Source organism: Mus caroli, chromosome 10 (assembly GCF_900094665.2).
Source record: "Mus caroli chromosome 10, CAROLI_EIJ_v1.1, whole genome shotgun sequence".
Taxonomy (NCBI): domain Eukaryota; kingdom Metazoa; phylum Chordata; class Mammalia; order Rodentia; family Muridae; genus Mus; species Mus caroli.
The window spans coordinates 71,443,415-71,466,632 of record NC_034579.1 but is presented as its reverse complement, the minus strand read 5'-3'; the positions used below and the strand labels follow the sequence as shown (position 1 = coordinate 71,466,632).

At 46.2% G+C, this 23,218-nt stretch overlaps 1 protein-coding gene across 9 annotated transcripts in view; it reads left to right on the top strand.

The window, feature by feature from the left end:
* Window positions 1–5,446: 5,446 nt before the first annotated feature.
* The window catches only part of Adarb1 (adenosine deaminase RNA specific B1), a 125,024-nt gene continuing 107,252 nt past the window's right edge, over window positions 5,447–23,218 (top strand). For 6 of the 9 annotated variants that reach the window (XM_029482425.1, XM_029482428.1, XM_029482423.1 and 3 more), the window contains exons 1-2: window positions 5,447–5,603; window positions 16,095–16,154. The gene's annotated coding sequence lies outside the window, so the exon portion shown is untranslated. The remainder of the gene's footprint in view (window positions 5,604–16,094; window positions 16,155–23,218) is intronic. The other 3 variants (XM_029482424.1, XM_029482421.1, XM_029482422.1) reach the window with 1 other exon arrangement.

Genomic DNA, 23,218 nt, shown 5'->3' with positions numbered 1-23,218 from the left:
CTGCCCACCTTTTATCCCTGTCCCACCATTTCACCTCCTATGGCTAAACAGGATAGAAGGATACAGGGGAGATAGAGATCCCTGAATCTTTCTTTCTTCTTTGAACATGACCACTAACAATCTGGACTACTAACAAACCACAACCTGCCTCCCTGAATGACCAACAACCACCCACCCCATTTACTGGGGCTCTAGCATTTATATATTCGCTGAAAAGTTCCCAGAATTCCAAATGTCACACAATTGCAGAAACTATCTGCAGCTGGCAAAATCATGCTTCTGCTAGGGCACGAGGCTTTGCATAGTCAAGCTTTCTGCAGACAGCCTGAAGCAGCCTCATATACCCACACCTGAGATTAAAATGAAAACATATTCTTATACAGTTTCTGTGTTTAAAGAAACCAAAATTCCATAATTGTCACAAAAGGCCTCATGGAAATAAGCAGGTTCTCGGCTTTTCCAGTGTGCAACCAGCCACTATTGGACCTGCCAGTATATAGTATGTGAGTTTAATGAATTGCCCTTGTAATTGTCTTGGTTTGAATTATTTTCTGTTCAACTTAACATAATCTAGAATTACTTGGAAAGAGGGAATCTCAATGGAAGAATTGTCACAATCCCATTGACCTGTAAGCATGTCTGTGACCATGATTGCTAATTTCTATAGGAGGGGCCAGCCCAACTGTCAGAGCTACCATCCCTAGGCAGGGGTCCTGAGCTGTATAAAAATGGAAGCTATACAGCACAGAGCAAGTCAGTAAGTAGCATTCCACTATGGTTTCTGCTTCAGTTCCTGCCCTGATTTCCCTTCGTGATAGAATGTAAACCCAGAAGTATAAGCTGAAAGTATAATCTTCTCCTATGTTGCTTTTGGTCATGGTTTTTATCACAGCAGCAGAAAACAAACCCAGACAGTAACATACATTCATTCTATCAATTTCTTCCTTTAGAGCAGTGGTTCTCAGCCTTCCTAATGCTGTGACCCTCATATTGTGGTGACCTCCAACTATAAAATTATTTCACTGCCACTTAACTGTAATTTTGCTACTGTTATGAATCATAATGCAAATATCTGTGTTTTCTGATGGTCTTAGGTGGTCCCTGTGAAAGGCTCTTTTGGAATTTTGATCCACAGTTTGAGAACCACTGCTTAGTCTTAATATAGCTTTCCTGGAACCGAGGAAGCTCTCTTCTTACTTTTTCTCTTTTTTCTTTTCTCTTCTTTTTTCTTTTTCTTTTTTTGGTTTTTCGAAACAGGGCTTCTCTGTGTAGCCCTGGCTGTCCTGGAACTCACTTTGTAAGACCAGGCTGGCCTCGAACTCAGAAATTCACCTGCCTCTGCTTCCCAAGTGCTGGGATTAAAGGCGTGGGCCACCACGCTTGGCCCTACTTTTTCTAAGAGTGTTTCTCCAAACAGAAACAATGCTGGATTTTATTAGCTTTGTATTCTCACCACAGTTTTATTCTGTAGCTCATGCTATCCTCAGCCTTGAATTGATCCTCCTGCCTTGGCCTATTTAATGCTAGCACTATGGGCCTGATCCAAGGTTGGCTTCTCAAAAATCCTTCTCTGAAGTTCCCGAGATGATACAATGCTGCCCCATGTTTTGATATGATTAGTAAATGTAAACATGTGAACACAAAGTCATGGTTTGGGAAAATATGTAATTTGAACATGTAATATGAAATTGAACAAAGCCATTGTTTGTGGCTGGAGTTTGGTTTGCTGAGTGCTTTCCTCTGGCTCTGTAATAATTTTGGATTTTATTAGCGAAGTTAGTCTATACTTGTTATTCTTCTTAGGTTTTGAAGTCAGAGAGTGATTCAGTGGTAGAATGCTCCATGGGTCCCAGGGTTTGATCTGCACCACAAAAATAAAACTTAAGAAAAGAAAATGGGGCATGGGATTTGAAGTTTTTCTCTTTGTAGATAATAGCACCCCCAACACACGGCTGAATCTTCAAGGTCACTCTAACCTCCTGTTTTCAAATCCAATGGGTTTTCATCTTTTCTTTTGTTGGCTTATTTCTGGGGTCCTCCTTTGTCCTAGCTTCTTTTTTCTCCTCTCTCCACTCTCTTTAGGTGGTTGGTGACCTCTTCTACCTCCTTGGGTCTTACATGGATGTCCTCCTTCTGACTCTCTTGTGTTGCTATCTGCCTTCCTGATACTGTTTGAGCATCTGATAGACTTGCACACTCAACAGAGCCTAAAGGGCCTCTATCTCCCCCCTCCACTGCCACTCCCACTGCAACACTTACCTTAAGATCATCTTCCCCAGCACCAGATGGCAGTCCTTCTTGTGAGTTTCCCCCTCAGGCTGTGGCAGTCAGTCCATCCCTCTTTGTCTTACTGACAGCTATTTCCCAAAACAACTCCTTGCAGTCCCACCTGATTTAAGCTCTCTGCATCCAATCTGGGACCCTGGGTTAGCACTGATGCTGGTACCCATCAGCCATTGCTCTTTACTACTAGTGCTGCTGTTTACTTATTCCCTCCCTAGAAGCCCACACACTTTGATGGTGGCTGATCTAACTCCCAACTCCAAAAGGTAGATCCTACTTGGCTCATTTTTCTTTTAATATAATGGGCCAGATGGCGAATATTTTAAGCTTTGTATATCACATAAGCCCGTTGCATATTTTCACCCCTCATTACAATGCTAACTGTAAAATAATTTCTTAGGTTGTGAAGTGCACAAAAGTGGGCCACAGATCTGTCAATCCCCTGTGGTTTAATCATCCAATTTATTTCACCTCCTGGTATTTGAGGGAGGGTGTAAGAGTCAAGGGAGGTAGTCAGTATAACTCCACAGAAACACTGGCAGCAGTTCTAATTCCTGAGGTGAAAATACTCTTTCCTCCATCCTGGGTGCCCTCACTACCATCTTCACTCATGCTAAAGGAACCACTCAAATACCACAGACCTATTTCCTTCAATAAACTATATAGCCACACACACACACACACACACACACACACACACACACACACACACACACGGATATTGTTGAGGCTTGCCCCCAGCATAGCTATAGCCATTTTGTTCCATGCTTGCCAGCTATTTCATATTGTTGCTGTAATATTCCTGGTAGTCATTGATGCAGAAAAATAATTTGACTCAGAGCAGGGTCATGCTGACCAGACCACATACCCTGTTATGTTTTGTATGTTATGAGGCTTGTTAATTTTAAGAAATTCCACAGCCATAAGCTTTACTTAGGACCCATCAAATTAAAATTCAGTATGAGCTGTTATGTCTAAAATGGCTTGAGTCAGGGCTGACCACCAGGCAAGTACTTCCAGCACCTGTGTATGAGCTCATTGTGGTTTTTGTGGGCTTAGCCTTTGTAAACTGGCCCTGCGAAATGTCCAGCTCACAGCTTTTAGCTTTCAAGCCTGAGCTGTTGCCCTGGTCGATCAGTCTTTAGGTGTGTGTTCAATAAACCAACCTGACTGAATCAGTGGTCATGTGGTTTGTGGGGCGACTCCTGAACTACTGATTATATATATATATATCCCAATTCACATTTGTATGTTTTATGATTCCTAAGACTCCGCCATCAAGTCTTTCTGGTCACCAGTGATGGACCAGATTTCAGCTGGATCAACATCTCTCCTATAGATGGAATGATCTGTCCAGTTTCACAGCTATGTGTCATAGTGGGTTTGCAAAGTTCAAGTCCAACATACCCGCTCCTTACATTGAACTGCCTCCCAGTTATGCTATTGTCTGGCATCCTGACCTGTTCTACTTCCAGACTATGAAGATGAAGATATCTTTCTAGCCAATTAACCCATCCATGCATATGACACCACCAGGCAGATACCTGGAGGCTGTCAAAATGTCATTTTCTAGCTTCTGTTTCTGTGCTCTGTTATCTTCACTTCAAGCTAGTTTTTTTGGCAGTGTGCACAGCAGAGAAAGAAGGTCATTCCACTTAATCCTGGACGAAACCGCAGAGTTCTGTTTTTGCTGTAACAATCCACAATGAACCAAAGATCTATCAACGCGGCCATGTCTGATGAGCATACTTCCTTTGTCCAGATCTCTGTCTCTCATATGTACTTGTGTCAGATCAGCATCTTCAATTCAGTCAATGAGTCACAGGAACACAGGTGATGTGCACAGGGGATGGAAAGGCTGGAACGTGCTCTCTTGTGGCCAAACCACAGCCATTATGAGAAGCAACGAGAGCTAGCTTACTAACAGTAGGTAATACATGACATAAGGGAGTGAGGTCATCCATGAAGCAGAGATGAACCAAACCAGCTGAACACTGCATAAAAGCTGCTGTTCATCATCAGACTTACAAACATGACTTTAAGGTACTAAGTTCTGGGGTAGTGTGATACCCAGAAATAGACACATTTGTCCTTGTGCACATACTTGTATGTGAAGCTTGACATCCTGGTAGGCGTTCCAAGAGTGATGATCTCTACTTACTTGCCAACAAGTACACCCGTAGACACTGCCTGGTGCCCACCTTTTAGGCAGGCTGAAGAACTCATTGAGTGACTAGCTGGTCCAAAGGACATGTTTTTGTGATGGAAGCAGATGTGGATCCGCTGCAACACTACTCCTGTGGTCAGTTTTATGCTTCCGATTCTGGACCTCTCCAGGCCCCGTTCTGGGCATAGCACCCCAGGGTAAGACAGTCTGGCGAGGGGCCACACAAGTTGTTGACCACATCTTGGATGCTCGACACAGTACTTTACCTACCTGCACTCGTCTTTTACTAGACCTCTTTTTAAACAAACGTGGAAACAGACAATGCAAGCACAAGACACATCTGGTATGTCTAAGAGGTGGCAGAGCCTGAACTTGACCCTGGGGTCTAGGTTAAAAACTGGCCATCATTTCTAGTGACCAACAGTAGACACCCTGCTTCACAAAATCACGTCCCTGCTCCTCTCCCTATTTATTTTCAAGGTCTACGGAGGTGGATGTCAGTGGCCAGGGCCAGCTCTCAAAACTGGACTAAGGCCCAGGGACGATTCTTGTGGGATGCCAGGGTACCACGTACGAGGTGTAGTAGGTGTTCAAGCGGCGGTCACAGTCACGCTTCGGTGGCTTCTCTCTGATTTTCCCTGCCCCATTCCCAGATCCCACAGGATCTCTAGGGTCCTTGGTCCCACCTGTCCTCTCAGGTCCCATCCGAGGCTCCCGCCCGCGAGTTCGAGAACCCCGCCCCCGTCGATCGTCGATCTTCTCGGTGCGTGTCAGAGGCTCCTTTCCGCTTCGAGTCTCCCTAGCGACGCACGACCTGTTTTGGTTCTAACCGCTAACCCTCGCGGTTCCCGCCGCCGCGAGCGAGTCCGGACGTCGGCTCCGGGCAGGAGGCGCGCACGTCAGCGTCGGGCGCTGGCTCCACCCCTGCAAGCGAGCACGCGCGCGCGGCTGCGGCGGCTGGGGCGGGGCGAGCCGAGGGGGCGGAGCCGCCGGCGCCGAGGCTAGAGGCAGAGGCTGAGGCAGCGGCTGAGGCTGAGGTAGCTGAGGCTGAGGCGGCGGCGAGGGGCTCCTAGCTGGGGCCGCGGGGCCAACCGAGGCCGCCGCAGCGCCCAGAGCCAGACGCCGGCAGCCCGCGGGCGCAGCGTGAGCGAAGGTAAGGCGGCGGGGAAGCGGGCGGCCGCGTTTATGTAAGCGCGGGGCAGGTGGCTGAGGCCGCGCAGCGCCGGCGGCCGCGGACCTGACCACCGACCCCAGACCCTATGGAGCCGGGCCCGAGCCCGCGGCGAGCTGCGGGGTCCCTGGCGCATCCCGGGCGGCGCGCGGAGGGCGGGCCGCGGTCCTCTTGGATGCGCTGCGCTGCGGGAGGTGGCTGCGCCCAGGACGGCTCGTCCGCTCCTGGAGGCGCCGCGTCCGCGTGGGATGCGCTGCGCCGCGGCGAGCCGACCGTGCGCCTCTCGGACAGGAGGTTGTGCCCGCGGAGAGGACCCTGTACTCCAGGGAGGGGACCTGTGCCCATCAGAGATGAGACTGCGCCCGGGGAGGGGAATGGTGTACCGGGCGGAGGGGACCTGTACTCCGGGGAGGGGACCCTGTAACCCGGGAAGGGACCTTTACCCAGCACAGGGGACACTGCACACCGGGAGGGGGACCCTGTGCCCTGCAGAAGGAAAGCTGCGTCCGGGGATGGGGACCCTGTATCCTAGAGAGGGGACCTGTGCCCTGCAAAAGGGAAGCTGCGCCCTGAGAAGAGACACCCTGTGTCACTCTGAAGCTGTGTCCGGGGATGGGGACCCTGTGCCCTGCTGAAGGGACCATTTGCTTGGTAGAGGAAAGGTTGAGCTCTGTATTCTGCAGAAGGGACCAGTGCCTAGCAGAAGGAAGGTTAAGCTCGGGCTGGCGGGTGGGAACCCTGTGCTCTGAGGAGAGGAAGCTGCACCAGGGGATGGGGACTTTGTGCCCTGCAGAAGGGACCATGTGCTCCGCAGAGGCGAGACGGCGCCCAGAGGAAGGGCACAGGGAGGGAACCCTGCAGAGTATACTCTGAACTCCGAGGAGGGAGACCCTGACCCTATATCCCACAGAGGGAAGGCTGCGCCCAGTGAGAGCATCTTGTGTCCTGCAAAAGAGACACTGCGCTCCCACGGAGTGGACACCGTGACCTGGGTGAGGCAGGCTGCTTTTTTGATGGTCCATGCCCCTTCCGAGGGCTCAGAGCCCACATGGGCGCCGAGCGCCTGGGTGACGAAGTTCCTACCCAGCGCGTCTGCTGCTTGTGGGAGCCATCTGGGACATTAGGGGTTGGAGGTGAATTTTGACGCGCACACATAGGCAGGAGGAAAATCACTGTGTGGTGGCTGTGTGCAAGGGAAATGTCAGATGGGGCTGTGGACGCTAGACTGTAGAGGCGCCGGAGTCGCCTTTGGAGGACCAGAAATGTGTTCCGTTCGGGATTTATGAGGGGGATATCCGCACTGGAGTGTCTGATTGGAGGTCAGTGTTTTCACCTAGCAGGTTTGGGTTGTTACTTCTGATGAGGGCATCTTTTTTTTTCTTTCTTTGAAAACCATTTATTGTATTCCATTCTGGAAGTATAACGAAAAGAAGCCCGATAGCAAACTTGGCCTTTTTACTAGTAGGTGCGGTAATTAAGATGATCAAACATTAGTTTTTACTGAGAATAGGAATAATGTATTAACCCTCTTTGTTCCTTTGAAAGGAAGCTGCATTTTTCCAAACCTGTTTTTCTCTCAAGACAAAACTGTTTGTAAAAGCCAGCTGTTTTTGTTTTTTGTTTTTTCTTTCTCTGGGGATGGATGAAACTTCTTTACCCTTCTTCCTTGAGACAGTTCCCTGGAGGGAAGGAGAGAAGGAAAAGGAGGCAGAAGGGAGGTTGGTACAGCTCCTTTTGGAATGAGAGAATTAATGGTCCCTTGGTACAGGATCCTCCAAGGGGCAGTTTCACAGCATGGGCCTCCACAACAGGAGCTTGATAAATAGTGGATGAGACACACTGGGCTGGTTGCTGTGATCCCACAGTGGTGGGGAGGTGGAGTCCACAGGCTTTGAAAGGAATGCGTTCTCCATGCCTGTTAGATGTCAAGGGGTTTCAGAAACTGGGCACACTCAGCTACTTCCACGTCAGCTGTGACGCTCCAGTTGGAAGGAGCAAAGGAGACCTTTCTGCAAGGACATTGTTGAAGAGAGAAACTGATGACGCGTATCTTCCATGATGTGTCCATTCAGTCATTGCTGGTAGGCCCAGACAGGAAGATTAGCTACCAAGAAATAACATCATCTTGAAAGCACATCTTGGCTCATAGGCAAATTCACTTCTTTGTAAGTTTATGTGCCGTAAAGCATTTAAACTGCTTTAGAATTTTTGGAATAAAAAAAAAATCCTTTAAACCCATCTTGTCCAGTGAGTGAACAGTCTCTAACTGGTCACGTGCTAGACCTCCCCTCTGGAGCTACAGCGCTGACCTCTACAGCACAGTACAAGAACCTACTGACAGTTTGCCTTCTTAATCACTTTAAGAGTTAGCGTTTAAAGATAAAATTGTATTTACCAAAGTGGAAAAATTTTGCTTGTAGGTTTAAAAAACGTAAGTATGTGCATAATACATCCAGGAAGACAAGCAATGCATGTGTATATAATACATCCAAAAGGCACACAGAATAGGCTCAACCTCACTCTTCTCTGTACCCTACTGCTCAGTTATCTAAGATGTTACTGTGTATGGCTTGGACATTGTCTCAGTAGTGGGTTGTGTGTGTGTATGTATAGTTGTGGTATATTTCAATATAGTTTTTTTTTTTCCTGGTACTTTGGAGTGAACCAAGAGCCTAGGACATTCGAGGCAACTCACTAAGCTGCCCCAGGCTGACCTCGAACTCAATCTATATGCAGCCCAGGGAGACCTCATATTTTCAGTCCTCCTGTCTTAGGCTCCCCAGTATCTGGGATTATGGACCCGTGCCATTAGGCTCAGCTTTTAAAATATAGTGCTTTCAAGTTTCCCTTAACAATGTAACAGCAGGATTCTTATTTATACAAGGGGCACAAGGAAGACCTGCTCATAAGTTTTAATCCAAAATTCCTTTTATCAGTAAGTTGTATTTAAGAACTGGATTTTAGTGCCTTGAGTACTGTGATTAGCCATGTAAATACACAGGACCAGAGAATGCTGTTTAAATAGCTAGGAGGTTTTCTAGAGGCAACTTCTGAAGATTATAGTCAGTGAAGTTATGCAATCATTAGGGAAGTGGTCAAGGTTAGGATGAAGGCTTGGAGAGTCAGTTTTCTGTGTTACTTTCTAACATACTAATTTCCAAGTCCATAATTTGCTGTAGGGGAAATGGTTATGCCTAAAAACCTTTTATTTAATATGTTCCTAGTATATGAAGTAAGACAAATAACTAGCAATAATTTCACTTAAAATTTATTCACTAAATCAGTGGTGCTCAACCTTCCTAATGCTGCGACCCTTTAATACAGTTCCTCATGTTGAGGTGACCTCCACCTGTAAGATTAGTCCCATGGCTACTTCATAACTTTAATTTTGCTTCTGTTATGAATCATAATGTAGATGTATGATACGAAGAATATCTAATATCTGACCCCCATGAAGGGGGTGTACCCCCAAGAGGTCATGACCGACAGGTCAAGAACTGTTGCACTAGATTAAGATTCCTTATTCCTTAGTGAGTGTCTTTCTTGAGGTATGCCTTTTGTTTGGAGCGTGGATAAAGAAGATGCAGAGAGATTTACCCTGCCTTCCACTGCAATTAGGACCATTAATACCAAGTTGTTGTTGCTTGCTTTTAAACAATTTGATAATACTGCCTGCTGTTCTTCCCAGTGTTTTTACTTATGTGGCGCTCTAGGAACATCTATGCCAGTGACTTTGGTTTCAGGCATGATGGGTTGAGTTCAGATGAAGCAGGAAGGGAATGAAAGTAGCTCTAGATCAGTGATTTTCAAACCTGGTGCTGTTTTCTTTCTCATCAGTGGTACCCGTGTTCCAGGTTCTGTCCTGGTGAGTCTGATGAGGTTCTGCCCACCTGAGGTTCTCAGTATGGGAACAGTGGCAGGGTGAGCAAGACACTAATGTCTGTGTACCCTGAAGGGCAAAGGAAGAAAGGCTAGGTGGAAGAGGAGTGTGGGGTACAGCCTGATGCAGCCTTCCAGGAAGAGGAGACTCTGGGGTAAAGGCCTTGACATGTGTTGTTAGCATCAGGGAGCCATTGTGGCCAGGGAGGGAGGGAGAGAGGCAGGAAATGAGGCTGGAGAGATGGGGAGGGCTGCTTCTTGCTGGAGTGTAGAAGCTGTGGTGAGGGATTTAAATTTTAATCCTAGAATGATGGGAGGTCTTAGGAGGGCTAGCCTGCTTGCTCTTCCCCCTCCCCCTTTCCCTTGTAGAGAGTTTTGAACAGGGCAGGGAAGGATGTGATCTGGTTTATCTTTCAACAGGATCATTCTGGCTTGTGGGTTTTCAGGAGCTTGTCATGTGCTAGTCTGTTCCAGGTGACTGTATGTTTGTCAGTTCAACCCGTCGACAGCCCAAAAGGTGAACGTTATTACTGTTCGATTTTCTTATTAATTTATCTTATTTTTATGTATATATGGAGTGTAGGCGATGTAGAGATCAGAGGAGAGCTTCTCAGATTGTCGGCCCTGAGTGCCAGCGTCTCTACCTGCTGAGCCATCTCTGGAGTCTGTTACTGTTATTCCCAGGTTATAGATGGGGGTTGTCAAAGCAGGGGACTGTGAGGTGCTCTTTCAAGGTCACACAGTCAGACAGATCCTCTCTATAGCATGCCACACTCAGCCCCCTCACTCCAGTACTGCAGGCAGGAGTGCCAGTGGAGGCCAGGGAGGAAACCCTGTTAGAAGCCTGATCATTAGGCTGGGGCCCCAGCCAGGGGAAGAGGTGGATTCATCACTGTGTAAGATGCTTTCTCTGTGAGGTGCACCATTTTTTTTTTTTTATTAATATACCTGACAGAGGAAGATGTGCCAATTAGAGAAGGGCAACCCTTTCTTACCACTTAGTGGTCATTTACACTCACTGAAAGGATCGGCTTGGAGTGTAGATTATCGTGGTGCTTTTGTGCTTTCAAAAAAAAAAAAAAAAAGGATACTGAAGTAACACACCACAGCATGCTGCTTAGAGCTGAGTCTTCTGACTTTAGCATGAGGTAGCACCATATCGGTAGAGTAGGAAGCCTGGGGAAGGTTGTGTGTTTAGGATAGGGATTAGGACTTGAGATCTGGAAAATGAATCCTGAGACCTTGCCTAGTAATCATACCACACGCTTGCTTGGGGGTGGTATTAAACTCTTAGCTGTGTAGTTCTGTGCTTCAGTTCTTTATCCTTCGTTCAAGGAGAATAGAATTTGTGCCTTGTGTATCCGTGGTGGTGGTACATGCCTTCAATTCCAGAATGAAGGAGGCAGTTTGGGGCCCGAGAGAAGTACATCGTGAGATCCTGTCTCAAAAACAACTACGAGAGAGAGAGAGAGAGAGAGAGAGAGAGAGAGAGAGAGAGAGAGAGAGAGAGAGAGAGAAAGGAAGAAAGAAGGAAACGGGTGTTGAGTCGATACACTGAGCTAATATAGAGGCCCTAGAATAGTACCTGACTAGCAGTATTTAAGACAGTTTGCTTTGCTTATTGTTTTTATGATTAGTCATCTGAATAGAGATTTGGATAGAAAGGAAAATTCAAGGTCAGGCTCAGGAAAAGGTTGGGTCAGATATGCAAATTTAGGTGTCTTTTTAGAGGATCGCTGCTGTTTCATTTCATAGACCGGACAGTGAATATGGATGCAGAGGAGCAGAGGTAGGTGCTGGTAGGGACTCTTGGCAAGGAGTCTACAGGGAAAGGAATGCCAGACTACACTGCTGAAGAAGGCAAGCAGGAGGGCTCAGTGGTCAGGAGTCTAGGACATGAATGATCAGGTGCTTCTCAGTCTTAAGGGGTCTGGAAAATATTTCCTTGGATCTGATGAGAGGCAGGCCATCAATGACTTCAGTGGGTTTTCAAGCAGTGGGGAGAACGGACATTTGGGGCATTAAATGTGGATGACTCTCTAAGGAAGTTTTCTTTAAAGAGAGCAGACTCACGAAACTCAAACTGGGGGGCTAGGCTCCTGTGCACCTTGTTTTGGATAGTGATGGTACTATGGTCATGACCTGGTTGGAATGAACGTTGCAGGAATCAAGTCCTTGAAAAGGTTCCAGGGGCTGAAGGGGAAAGGATGTTCAGTCCCAGCAAAGAGGTAGCTACTGGCTTCAGTTCATTCAAATGCATTTGGAAGACTTTCTGCCTGGGTTAAGAAGAATGGCATAGAACTTAGAATACTGGTTTTAACAAGCAAACATGCCTAATGGTCTTCTTATGAGAGATTTATATGCAATGGAATTTTTCTTTATTAAAAAGTTCCCTGTCTCTAAGTGTCCTCAGTGGAAGGAAGGTTAACATCTTAATTTATCAAATGTAGCCCTGATGAGCAAACCTGACATCTGAAAGCTCTAGAGGAAATGCCAGCGTGCATTAGGAATGTCCCCCAGCCCCAGAGGAAGGTAACATGGAGAATGCAGACACAGTGACGTTCATCATGTTTAACAAAGCTTCCATTAGGTTGATGACATACCTTGTCTTAGTGGAAGGAGCCATATCATTGTCTAGTTGGAGATTTGAAGGTGGGGCTGGATGGACAGACATGTAGGGACAGGTGGTGCAGGCAGTGCAGGTTTTTTAAAGCTTCCACATAATGTAGAGGTGGGGAAAGACAAGACAGTGGGTACAGGACTGGATTCAAGAAGAGGAGAGATGAAACAGAAAACACTAACTCAGACTCAGCTTTTCCTACTATCCCCTCATGACATCATCCTCAGAGGGGAGCAAGATTTCACTGTGTAAGCGATCAGCTCTACAGCAGACACCAGCAGTATCCTTTGATTCAGTCCAGTTGGATACTGTCTGCCTGGAGATGGTAGATCCCCCAGGCTAAGTAAGGCCTCTGTCCTTAAGATGGTCTCCTCTTTACTGTCTGGACCTCTGGAACTTCTGACTGACCAGTGATCAGTCAGGATTCTCACAACCCCTCCTCAGAGTGGCTCCCAGAAAGTAACCACTTTATTCACATTTACAGTTTCTTTTTTTTTTTTTTAAAGATTTATTTATTTATTTTATGTACGTGAGTACACTGTAGCTGTACAGATGGTTTTGAGTCTTTGTGTGGCTGTTGGAAATTAAATTCCATGTATTTTTGTTTGTTTCTTTGCCTTTTGAGACAGAGTCTCACTGTGTAGTCAGGCTGACCTTGAACTTACTGAGATGCAGCTGTCTCAGCCTCCTGGTGTTAGAATTAAAGGCATGCACCATGTCCTAGTTGGGTTACCATTGCTATGATAAAACACCATGACCAAAAGAAAATTGGGGAGGAAAGGGTTTATTTGACTTATATATCCATATCGCTATTCATTGTTGAAGGAAGTTTGGACAGGAACTCAAACAGGGCAGGATCCTGAAGGCAGGAGCTGATTCAGAGACCATGGAGAGGTGCTGCTTACTGGCTTGTTCACCATGACTTGTTCAGCCCACTTTCTTATAGACCACTAGCCCAATGATGGCTCCATCCACAATGGGCTGGGCCTTCTCCTATCAATCACTGATTAAGAATATGCCCTACAGGCTTGCTTACATCCAGATCCTCTGGAGGCATTTCTTAATTGAGGCTCCCTCCTCTCTGATGAACTCCAGTTTGTGTCAACTTAATATTAAATTTGCCAGCACAACCACCATGCCTGTCTCACATGTATTTTGATCATATTCACCTAACTTTTCCTATAAGCTTCTCCCAGATACCTCCCACCTATCTATCCCCATCCCTTCCAACTTCTTGCTCCCATTAAACAATCCAGTGAGTCCAGTTTGTGCTGATCATATATTGGTAGTTACAGGGTCATTCACTGGAGTGTGGTTGACCTACTAGGGCCCCACTCTTTAAGAAAAAAACTTCTCTTTCCCTGCCCTAGAAGTCATTAACTATCAATGGTTTCTATTTTAAATTTTTATTTATTTATTTATTTATTTATTTATTTATTTATTTGTGTGTGTGTGTGTGTGTGTGTGTGTGTGTGTGTGTGTATGAGAAAGACAAACAGAGAGACAGAGAGTGAGAACACAAACAGAGGTTAAGGAGCTCTTGTAACTGAGTGGTGATGCCAAGGGCCAGAAGAGTCTGGGAATCTTCAATGATGAACATTTTGTATCAGATTATTCACTAGTATATTATGTGTAGCATTTGTTTCTACTTACAGAGTCTTTGAAATATATCATCTCATGCCTGGTGGTAGTGGCGCACACTTTTAATCCCAGCACTCAGGAGGCAGAGGCAGGTGGTTTTCTGTGAGTTGGAGGCCAGCCTGGTCTGCAGAGTGAGTTACCGGATGCTCAGGGCCACAGAGAGAGACCTTGACTCAAACAAACAAAAACCAAGTGAAATATCACCAGCCGTCTGTAAGTCTCGAAATTTCCAGGCTTTGAACTGGCAGAGCTGGTGCTGCTCAGGGAGGTCAGGTCATTGCATCTGGCTCATGCCCTGTTCAGCCGTTCCTCGTAGGAGATCCCATGGCTGATACTTTTTCAGATCAATCATGAAAGTAATACAGAGAGGCTCAGTGACATCTTGGGAAAGTTGGGTGTTAGCTAACAGTTACTAAGCTCCTGTGTGTCACGCATGGTTAGTCTCGTCTGATCCTTATGCTGGTCTCCGGAGGACACAGTTACATGGGACTGCCACCGCCCCTTTTCATTGCTGGGAACTTGCTCGCAGGGCTTACCCAAGTGGCTGCCTGCCCAATCTTCCTTTTTCCACTATGTGTCCTTTCCGTTTGTTCTTGACTAGCAGCCAAGCCTGACCTCTTAATACAAGGCACATCACGTCACTCTCCTGCTTGAAACCCTGCACCTGTTCCATCTCAGGTGCTCCCAGCGGTCCCTCTGACCCCTGGTCTGCCCTTAGCCTCTAGCCAGCCCTCTCATCTTTTTGCATGCATTCCTATGTGCATGCTCTGTCACCCCTCTGGTTATCATTGTCATCTGCCTCTACCCCTAATTCCCTTTATTTCACATACAACTTACCTGGCAGGAACAGAGGCCCCTGGAAGGTAGGACTGTTGCTCTAACTATCCTGAGGCCCAGAACAATGGCTGGCAGATGGCAGGTACTTTTAAATCCTTGCTGACTGAGGCAGTGACTTTTTCTTATTCTTTCTGTAGGTGGTAAGTGATAGAGCCTGGATTAAGGAAGCTGTCTGCCTCTGCAAACGTATGCTTTTCTGTCTTACGCACTGCTCCCCCCCCCCCGCACCCTACTGTACTTGCTGAATCAGTCATATATTTATGCCCATATGTCTGTGTTATCTCCAGACTTCCTTGCTTTTCTTTGTAGAATAGAAACATTTCAAAACACTCAAAATTGTTATAAAATCACAAAGTACAATATAGTAAATTAATCTGTTGGAAACAGGGTGCTCACATCCTGAAAAAAAAAAAAGTTGTGCCTCAACAACAGCATCTTACACTGTTGGGCGGTGTGTGGTTGAGATGCATTCCCTTAAGTGATAACAACATTGAAAGTCGGATGCTCAGGGAGGTTTCAGAAAAAAGCAGCCAGACAGAAATTAAAAATCTATGTGATTCAACTGTGCAGGCTTACAGGAATTAAAATTGGAGACGGTGCAGCTTATCAGCTGCTTGGTGGAGAACCAAGCAGGAGAGTGCTCCAGAATTTAGGGACTTGGCGGGAATAATCCAAGCTCGGTTCTGAATCTGCCCCAGCTTCCTTGAATGCGAAGTGGAGATGCTGAAGTTGTGGCTTCCAAGGTTCATTCCCGTTAAGGACTTGTGTGAGTAGGAGTGAAAACGTGCTTTCTGAGAGTTTTGGGTACTACCCCTAATAGAAGTCCTGTGCTAGTGTAGTTAACAGCACATGCCATGACCCTCACATCCTGGCCTCTAAGGTCCACACCGGGCATGCAGGCGTCCCATTGGCTAAATGACTATTAAAAGGGTATAGTGTTCCAAGAGGGATCTGAGGAATTGAGCAGGGTTGGGCAGAATTGAAGGGGGTGAAGTAAGGGACTCAGGTTTTGTGTGGAAATAGGAGACAAACCTCACAGAGCAGAGTTGGTCAACCCTTTTGCACTTCATTTGGTACAAAGGGATTATTAGGTTGTCTGTTGTCTTGAACTTAGCAGTTTTGTGAGTTTGGAGTTCATTAAGATAATCATTTAAGATTTAATTATCCCTAACCCTGACATTATTTACCAATTGGGCTAGAAAACAAAATCAGAAAGTCACACAGGTTTCCTCTGCTTTTGCTTATGGGCAGTGCACATAAATACAGACTGTTGTTGTTGTTTTTGTTGTTGTTGTTAAAAAGTACAACCCAAGTACACTGACCTCATGATGACTAGCCTACCTTAGGTAAGTCGGTTCTATTGAGAAAAGGGATTTATTCGAGAATGCTGGGAGCCTGACCTCAGAGCCCTTCCAATCGGATGCCTCTCATGCTTTCTTTCTTTTTCTCTGTACCAGGCACCTTCTTCCTCAGATTTTTTTTCTTTTTCTCCTAAGGTGTAATCTTGTGGTGGGTGCTGAATTGGCAGAGCCTGTCACCTTGCTGCACAAGAACAGGTAAAATTCTGTCTGCTGCCTCAGAGAGAGGGCACTCAGTACCTGGGTGGCCCCTGACATGACCACCCCTCTCCCCCAAACACACACCTCACACAAGAATGGGAGAAAGCCTTAGTGTTAATCTATACATGTTCTAGGCCTGAGTACACATGGCCTGAGACCTATCTGTATGAAGGTAAAGGCTCCAAGAGAGTCAGGTACTTGGATCACAGTTCAAGGTACAGTGACCCGATTGTTCATGTCCACACTGTTCTAGATAGGAAGAAAATTAGTTACATCAGGTGCATGGTAGTTCTTAGCACGGTCCATGAATACAGATTGATCTCTTTCTGGGGAAATATCCACCCAAAATAACAATAGAGCTAAATTGTTATTCTGGAACTGCATTATCACTTTGTATTTGGGTTTATTAATTTTTTTCCGTGTAACATAGTGTTCTTTTGTGGAATGCCCCCAGGGGATTATTTTTCCTTTCATAATACATTGAAATTTTATTTTCATTAAAACGCTATCTAAACTTTTACAGAATCTCATGCAATAAATGTTTGTTGTTGTTTAAATTCCTAGTTCCAAGAAGGTAGTGGCATAGTAGCCAATGGTGGGTAACTGGTGCAGTTAGAAGCTGGTCTGGGGAGTTGAATCTGCATCTTTGTTCCTTGAGACGTGGAATTGAGAGGAATGAGTCATAAGGGTGTCAGAGCTACACTTGAGATCACAGAGTTCAACCTAGATTTCACCATTGCCGAAACCCTGTGAAAAAGATTGGCTTGCATAACATCTCCACTGGCTTTTGGAAGGGCTCCGAGGAAAACCTCTGTCTGGATTCTGTTAACCAGCTGTCCTTTGGCACTTATGCCACAGAGCTACCAGGAGCAGAGACATTGACTTCTGCTCCGGGGATTTTTTTTTTCCCTCTATTTTTCTTGGTACCTCATAGTAGATGATTATCGCCCACATGCGGATGCCTGAGTGGCATATTGGATCATTTCACAGAAACCCTTTCTGTTCTTTAATTCCATCCCTCTAGTGAGACTGTATAAGGAGAATGAGTGTATTTCCACAGAGAAAGCCAGTGCTGAGTAACCTGCAGTGCAGTGCCAATATGTGCCTTCTGTGCATGCTTCGCATATAGTTCCCAGTACTGCTTGTGAAGTTCTCCCTGTGTTGATGAGCTGTAGATACACATGGGATGTATGTGAAGGGCACACTCTTAGTGGGCTTAGGTTTGTTTATTCCTGAAGACTCTGGTTGGAGCAAACCGCGGGGGGAGGTGTGTGTGTGTGTGTGTGTGTGTGTGTATGTATGTGTGTGTGTGTTTTCTGCAGCAGTTTTGAGCACAGAGATTCACCGGACTGTGCTAGCTGTGTTTCCTGAGAGCAGGACAGTGCAGCGCCATGCAGGCATAAGGTCAGCCCGGTGTCTTGTCACAGTCTATCCAAGAATTGATCCAGGAATTTTCTCCATCTTACTGACTGCTGAAAGAAGCAATACATACTGCAGAGAGGATCCAGATGTCTGAAGGTTAATTTTCAGAGCACTCTAGGAGGATGAGGCAGAAAATGAAGTTGCTTATTTTTAGTTAAGAGATTTTCTTGCAGGTCTGGGTTGTAGCAATGTTACCATGGTCCAGTCTCGGAGCATCCTGTTGCCTGGAGTGCTCCCTATGTCTGTTTCAGGTATTTCTATCACCACAGGCCATCTGCATGCAGTCTCTAGAGTCCCTTTCGCCAACCCTTCATCTTCGTGAAAAAGGTCCTAGGTAGACTTCTATGCAGGGTGTAAGTTCACTTACATGCGTCTATGGCTCACCCACCCCACTGGACTGCAGGGGCCTGCCCCTTTATTGTGTGGCTGTAACACATCCCGGTTATCCCTTACCAGAGATGAGCTTTAGGCTGTTTTCTGCTTTGTGACTATTGCTAATGGTGCTACTTCAAACATTAGTAAAAAGTGTGGACCTGCTTTTCTATTTCTGTCCAATGGGTTGGTTTTCCATGGCTTTCTACTGAGGATTTCTCCAAACTGTATATCTTGGTTGTTTCTGGGATGAATTATCTTGACCATAATGTTGAACAGAAGCTATGTAAGTTTTTTTTTTAAAGATTTATTTATTATTGTATCTAAGTACACTGTAGCTGTCTTCAGACATCCCAGGAGAGAGCATCAGATCTTATTACAGATGGTTGTGATCCTCCATGTAGTTGCTGGGATTTGAACTCAGGACCTCCGGAAAAGCAGTTGGTGCTCTTTAACCACTGAGCCATCTCTCCAGCCCCGTTATGTAGGTTTCTTAAAATGGCAGTCTTATGTCATATTCTTAGCAGTATTTGTGTGTGTGTGTGCATGCATGCATGCATTTCTCACTTATCAGAAGAGAAAATCAACTGTACTGGTTGATCCATGGAACCCACTAAATAAAACTCACATTCTGCCTGTAAAACCACATAGATGCTTACCTTTGACCTAGCTTCACTTCTAGGAATCTCCCTCAAGACACATCTCCAATATGTGAAAATGTGTAGCATGACCTAGATACTCAGATTCGTGAGAGGCTTGAAGAATGAGACCATCTCTGTGGACGTCTTGTAGCAATTTCCTGGACATGCAGAGTATGAGTGTTTGGTGAGCTTCCTTCGTGTGGGAACACATGCTGCCTAGATGCTTACACAAGAAGTGTGGATGGAGGAGCGTGGTCACAGCAGGGTGTAGACGTGATAGGGAAAAGGGATGGGGTCATGACACTGCTACAGTCCACCTTTGGTACAGCCTGGCACTTGGAGACACAGATACGTCATGCACTCAGAATGAAGTAGACAATTAGGATACATGGCAACCCTATATGGAATATAAGTAGAGACCCAACTAGAGCAAGCTGAGGGAAGACAGTATATTGACTGGATTCTTTGAAGGCAAAGCTAGAAGAACCAAATGAAATGCCATTCTATCCTGGTAGATTTGTTTCTCAAGGGTCAAGGGCTGAGTGAGGCTGTACTATGTGTATATGATGTTGAACATGGGCAGATCATAGTGGATAACAGAAGTCAGGATTTCCCTTGCTCCAGGTTTCAGATAAGGACAGGAAGGGCTGCAGTGAGCTGTCATGTTGGAGTTGTATAGTCTTTGTGTGTGATCTCACATAGATCCTCTGGGAGGGTGCAGAAGCAATGGCTCCCAGTATCAGTGAGTGTACCATACACCCTGTATTGTTGCTTGCAGATGTGTGTTGGTGCCAAGAAGAGATGAAAGGCCTAGGAGCCAACCCAAAGGAGCCCCTCATTAACACAGGAAGGGAATGATGGTTGATCACTCTCCACTGCTATTAACAGCTGACCAGATAAGCATGTAAAAATGGAAGAGCAGACAACTCTTCTTCATAGAAAATGCCTGTCAGTGTGGAAGGAACAGGGGCCTAGAAGCCACAGTAGGCAAACACCATAGTTCCAGGACAGAGGCTCCAGGGCTTGGTGCTGAGAATAGTGGGTAAAAGTTGAGGAGAAAAGGGATATTTGCCTTGTAACAGAGCATCTTCACCCCAAGTTGTTTATTTATTAAAAAGGGAAAATTAGTAACTTTAGAGTGGAGAAAGGCAACAAATAGTTTCCCCCCAGGGATGACCTGGTCTGCAGTGAGCCGGCCTACCTCATGGTGTCTCTGCACAAACAGGCTCACTACCTAATAAAAGGGGACTCGGACTGATCCATCTGGGTCACCTGTCGGTGCTCTGGCTGTGCTCTTACAAAGTGATACTTTAGGAGACGCTTTAGGAGACGCGGAGGGATGGGTGCTGGCTTTGCATTGAGGGCGTAGAGGAGCCACAGCAATGAGATACAAGAAGCAGTGCTGGGTTGGAGCCTGGAGAGACAGGGTTCAGTGGGAAACTGCTGCATGCCAGTCAAGTCCATGGTGTGGCTAATGGTACCACACCAGAGTTTGACATAGCCCAGGTTGAGTTTCCTACAGCTCACAAACCCATGCTTAGGCTTTAGGGAGAGGTGAGGTGAAGGGCATGTGTTTGCTTGTTTGTTTTTTCTATTTTCCTATAAATCTAAAATTTCAAAATAAAAAGTTTAGAAAGAAAGCATGGGGAGAGCTCCCCTGGAACAGTGCTGACCTAAAGGTGGCCAGCGCACAGGAGAGGCCAGCCTCTGCCTCCTGCACAGTGTATGTTCCTCTGCTGCTCAGAGGGAGGGGCTCCGGTGGATCTCAGTAAGGTATCTAATTCCTCCTGAGTATCCCGGCTGCCTCTCTAGCTGCAGTGTGCAGCACTTGGCAGATGTCCTTCCATATACGGATGGGCACTGGTTCTCAGGGACCGGACTTCTCTCCAGCCGCCAGCTGTGATCTAAGGACTAGATGTGCTATGGGGTATTTGCTTTCCAGGGTGGAATGAGCATTTCCTACGTTAGCTTCCTGCCTTCGTTCATTTTTGGCTTTAGTTCCTTCCTTATCCAAAAAGATTTTTATGTAGTTACATTTGTTTGTCATTTCCTTTTGTCTTTTGGGCATCATATCTCATCTAAGAGCATGTTCTCTGTACCATTATTCATTTTCTTCTAGTAGTTGTTTTGCCTTTCACATTTAGCTGATTCATACAAAATTAATTTTTTGTGGCTTGAGGTCTGCCTAATATGTTGGCCTCCATTAAAAAAAATTTTGTATTGATTCTTTGTGAGTTTCATATCGTGTACCCCAGTTCCCCTCACCTCCCTGTTCCCTTATATCTGCCCTCCACCCTGGCAACCTCTCCCCACAAATACAAACACATAAACAAATGAAACAAAGCATAGAAAACATCTCCTGTGGAGGCTGTAGTGTGTCACAGTGTGTCACAGTGTGACCCACTCTGTCCACACATCTTCATTTGCAGTGAGTTCATTGTAGTGAGTCATTGGTCTGGTTCAAGGTCTCTGACTTCTGTGGCACCATCAGTATTGGGTCCTCACTGATTATCCTGTTGTTGCCCTGTGTCGTGGAGATCCTGCAGTTTTGGATTGGCAGGACTGGCCTCTTCACACGCTCCAACAGTTCACAGATGATGTAGATTTTTGGGTTGGGAAAACTCAAAGCCCTGGATCTGGCCTGGATAGCAGCTGAGCTGGTCAGCCTGTACCCCTCCCTTACCCAGACCACCAGAGCCAGCTCTCCAGCACTGCTTCAGCTGGGTCACCCAAAGCTGCCATCAGCAGGAGGCAGAATCAGCTCTTCCACTCTCATACCCTAGGTCAGGCTCACTTATACCCATGTCTCCAGAGCCAGCTCTACTATGCTATGCTACTTGTTAAGACACAAGGTCCACTCTCTCAAGTGCTTCAACCAGCCAGGGGCTGGGCTAGCTCTCTCACTCTTAAAACCTCAGGGCTAGCTCACCCATGCCAGCTCCTCACTGCTGCTCAGGCAAGGAGGGCCCATTCCCCTGAGAGTTACAGCTGACGAGAGGCAGGGTTAGCTGTCCGGCTCTCAGCTCTCCCAACTAGGGCAGATAGCAAGGGGTGAGGTGGGGGCATCACCCTCTCTACTACAGTAGAAGTTTCATTGTTTATCCTCCAAGGCTTGTTGTTGTGTGGATTTTGTATGTGAGTATAGCCACAGCTTGCAATGATATCTCATGATGTCTACATAGAGGATTGTATTGTGAGCACATAGCCTACTTATGGCATTGTGCTATCTAATGCTTAGTTGTAGCATTATTGTCTAGTCTTGGATACCCTGTGGCTTGTACTGCATAGATGGCAAGGGTGATGAGCAGGCTGCTTCTTTGACCCAAGTCCCCTTGTGCTGTCATTAAGTGGGGGATCTTTGTAGTTGTTCTGTAGATGTTACCTGTGGCAAGTCATTCTCTTTGCCGAGCTTGCTGAGGACTTTTAAGAGTCGTCTTTGTCAAGAGCAGCCATAGAACTTACTGTTTGCATCCTCTGCATCTGCTGAGATGGCCATGATTCCTTCCCCTCTGCAGTCTCTAATCAGGAAAGTCCCTGATAGGCCTCCTGACATTCTGAGGAAAACCCACTTCTCACACACTGTAAACTCTCGCCTTCTACTTAATACCTTCAAGAGGAAACTCTTCCCACTTCCAGCCCCTGAGCTTTTCCTGAGTTTTGAGATGTAGTCTACGGACTGCACCGTATTCCTAGCGGTATACATATTTATCAGATGCCTATCAAGACAGGTGAAAGAGCCTGGTTTGGAGCATTTGCCAGTTTTGTTATTTGGCAGAATTGCTGGAAGTATGGGATTGTTGTGAAGCAGGTGATAGCTTTCCTGTCAGTGTTCTCACGTGGCCATCCCCAGAAATAGACCGTGATATCTAGTCAGCACTTTTACCTCTCCAGGTGACCGCTGCTGACCTGTGCCACCATGGTGTCCTCACTCTTGGCTCAGATCCCTCCCATGTTTACCTTTAAGTAGTTCTTGTGTCCTGAGCCTTAGGCCGCAGCTGCTGTGGTACTGGGTTTATTGGCTTCACAACATGGGCTCGTGATATCAGCTCTGCTTAAATGAGAGGGGTGCCATTGGCTCAAATTTACCCAACTTCTCATCTTTAGCACAAACTAGACCTTTCTCCTTTCATTTGTCCACCCAGTCATTGAACAGGCCTTTTAAAAATTCCTACTTAGCCAGGCAGTGGTGGTGCACGCCTTTAATCCCAGCACTTGGGAAGCAGAGGCAGGCGGATTTCTGAATTCGAGGCCAGCCTGGTTTACAAAGTGAGTTCCAGGACAGCCAGGGCTACACAGAGAAACCCTGTCTCGAAAAACAAAACAAAATAAAGTTCCTACTGTATGCCTGTTAGGATACAGTTTGGATGTTGGATGTATAGCAGGACTTACAGGCATCAGTCAGCCTTGGCCTCATGAAGCATCTGTCATTTGGATGCCACATCTATTGACTGTCCTTGCCAATTTTCTCCTTACATAGACTTCCTCTTATTTTTGCCCCTGGTATTATTTTAAGTCAACCTGATTTCTTCCACTGGTTGAGTTTTGAAATTCCCTGCTTTGATATTAGCTGACACTCAGCCTAGCTATGTGTACGATTGTTTTTGCTTTTACTAAATTCTTAAGATT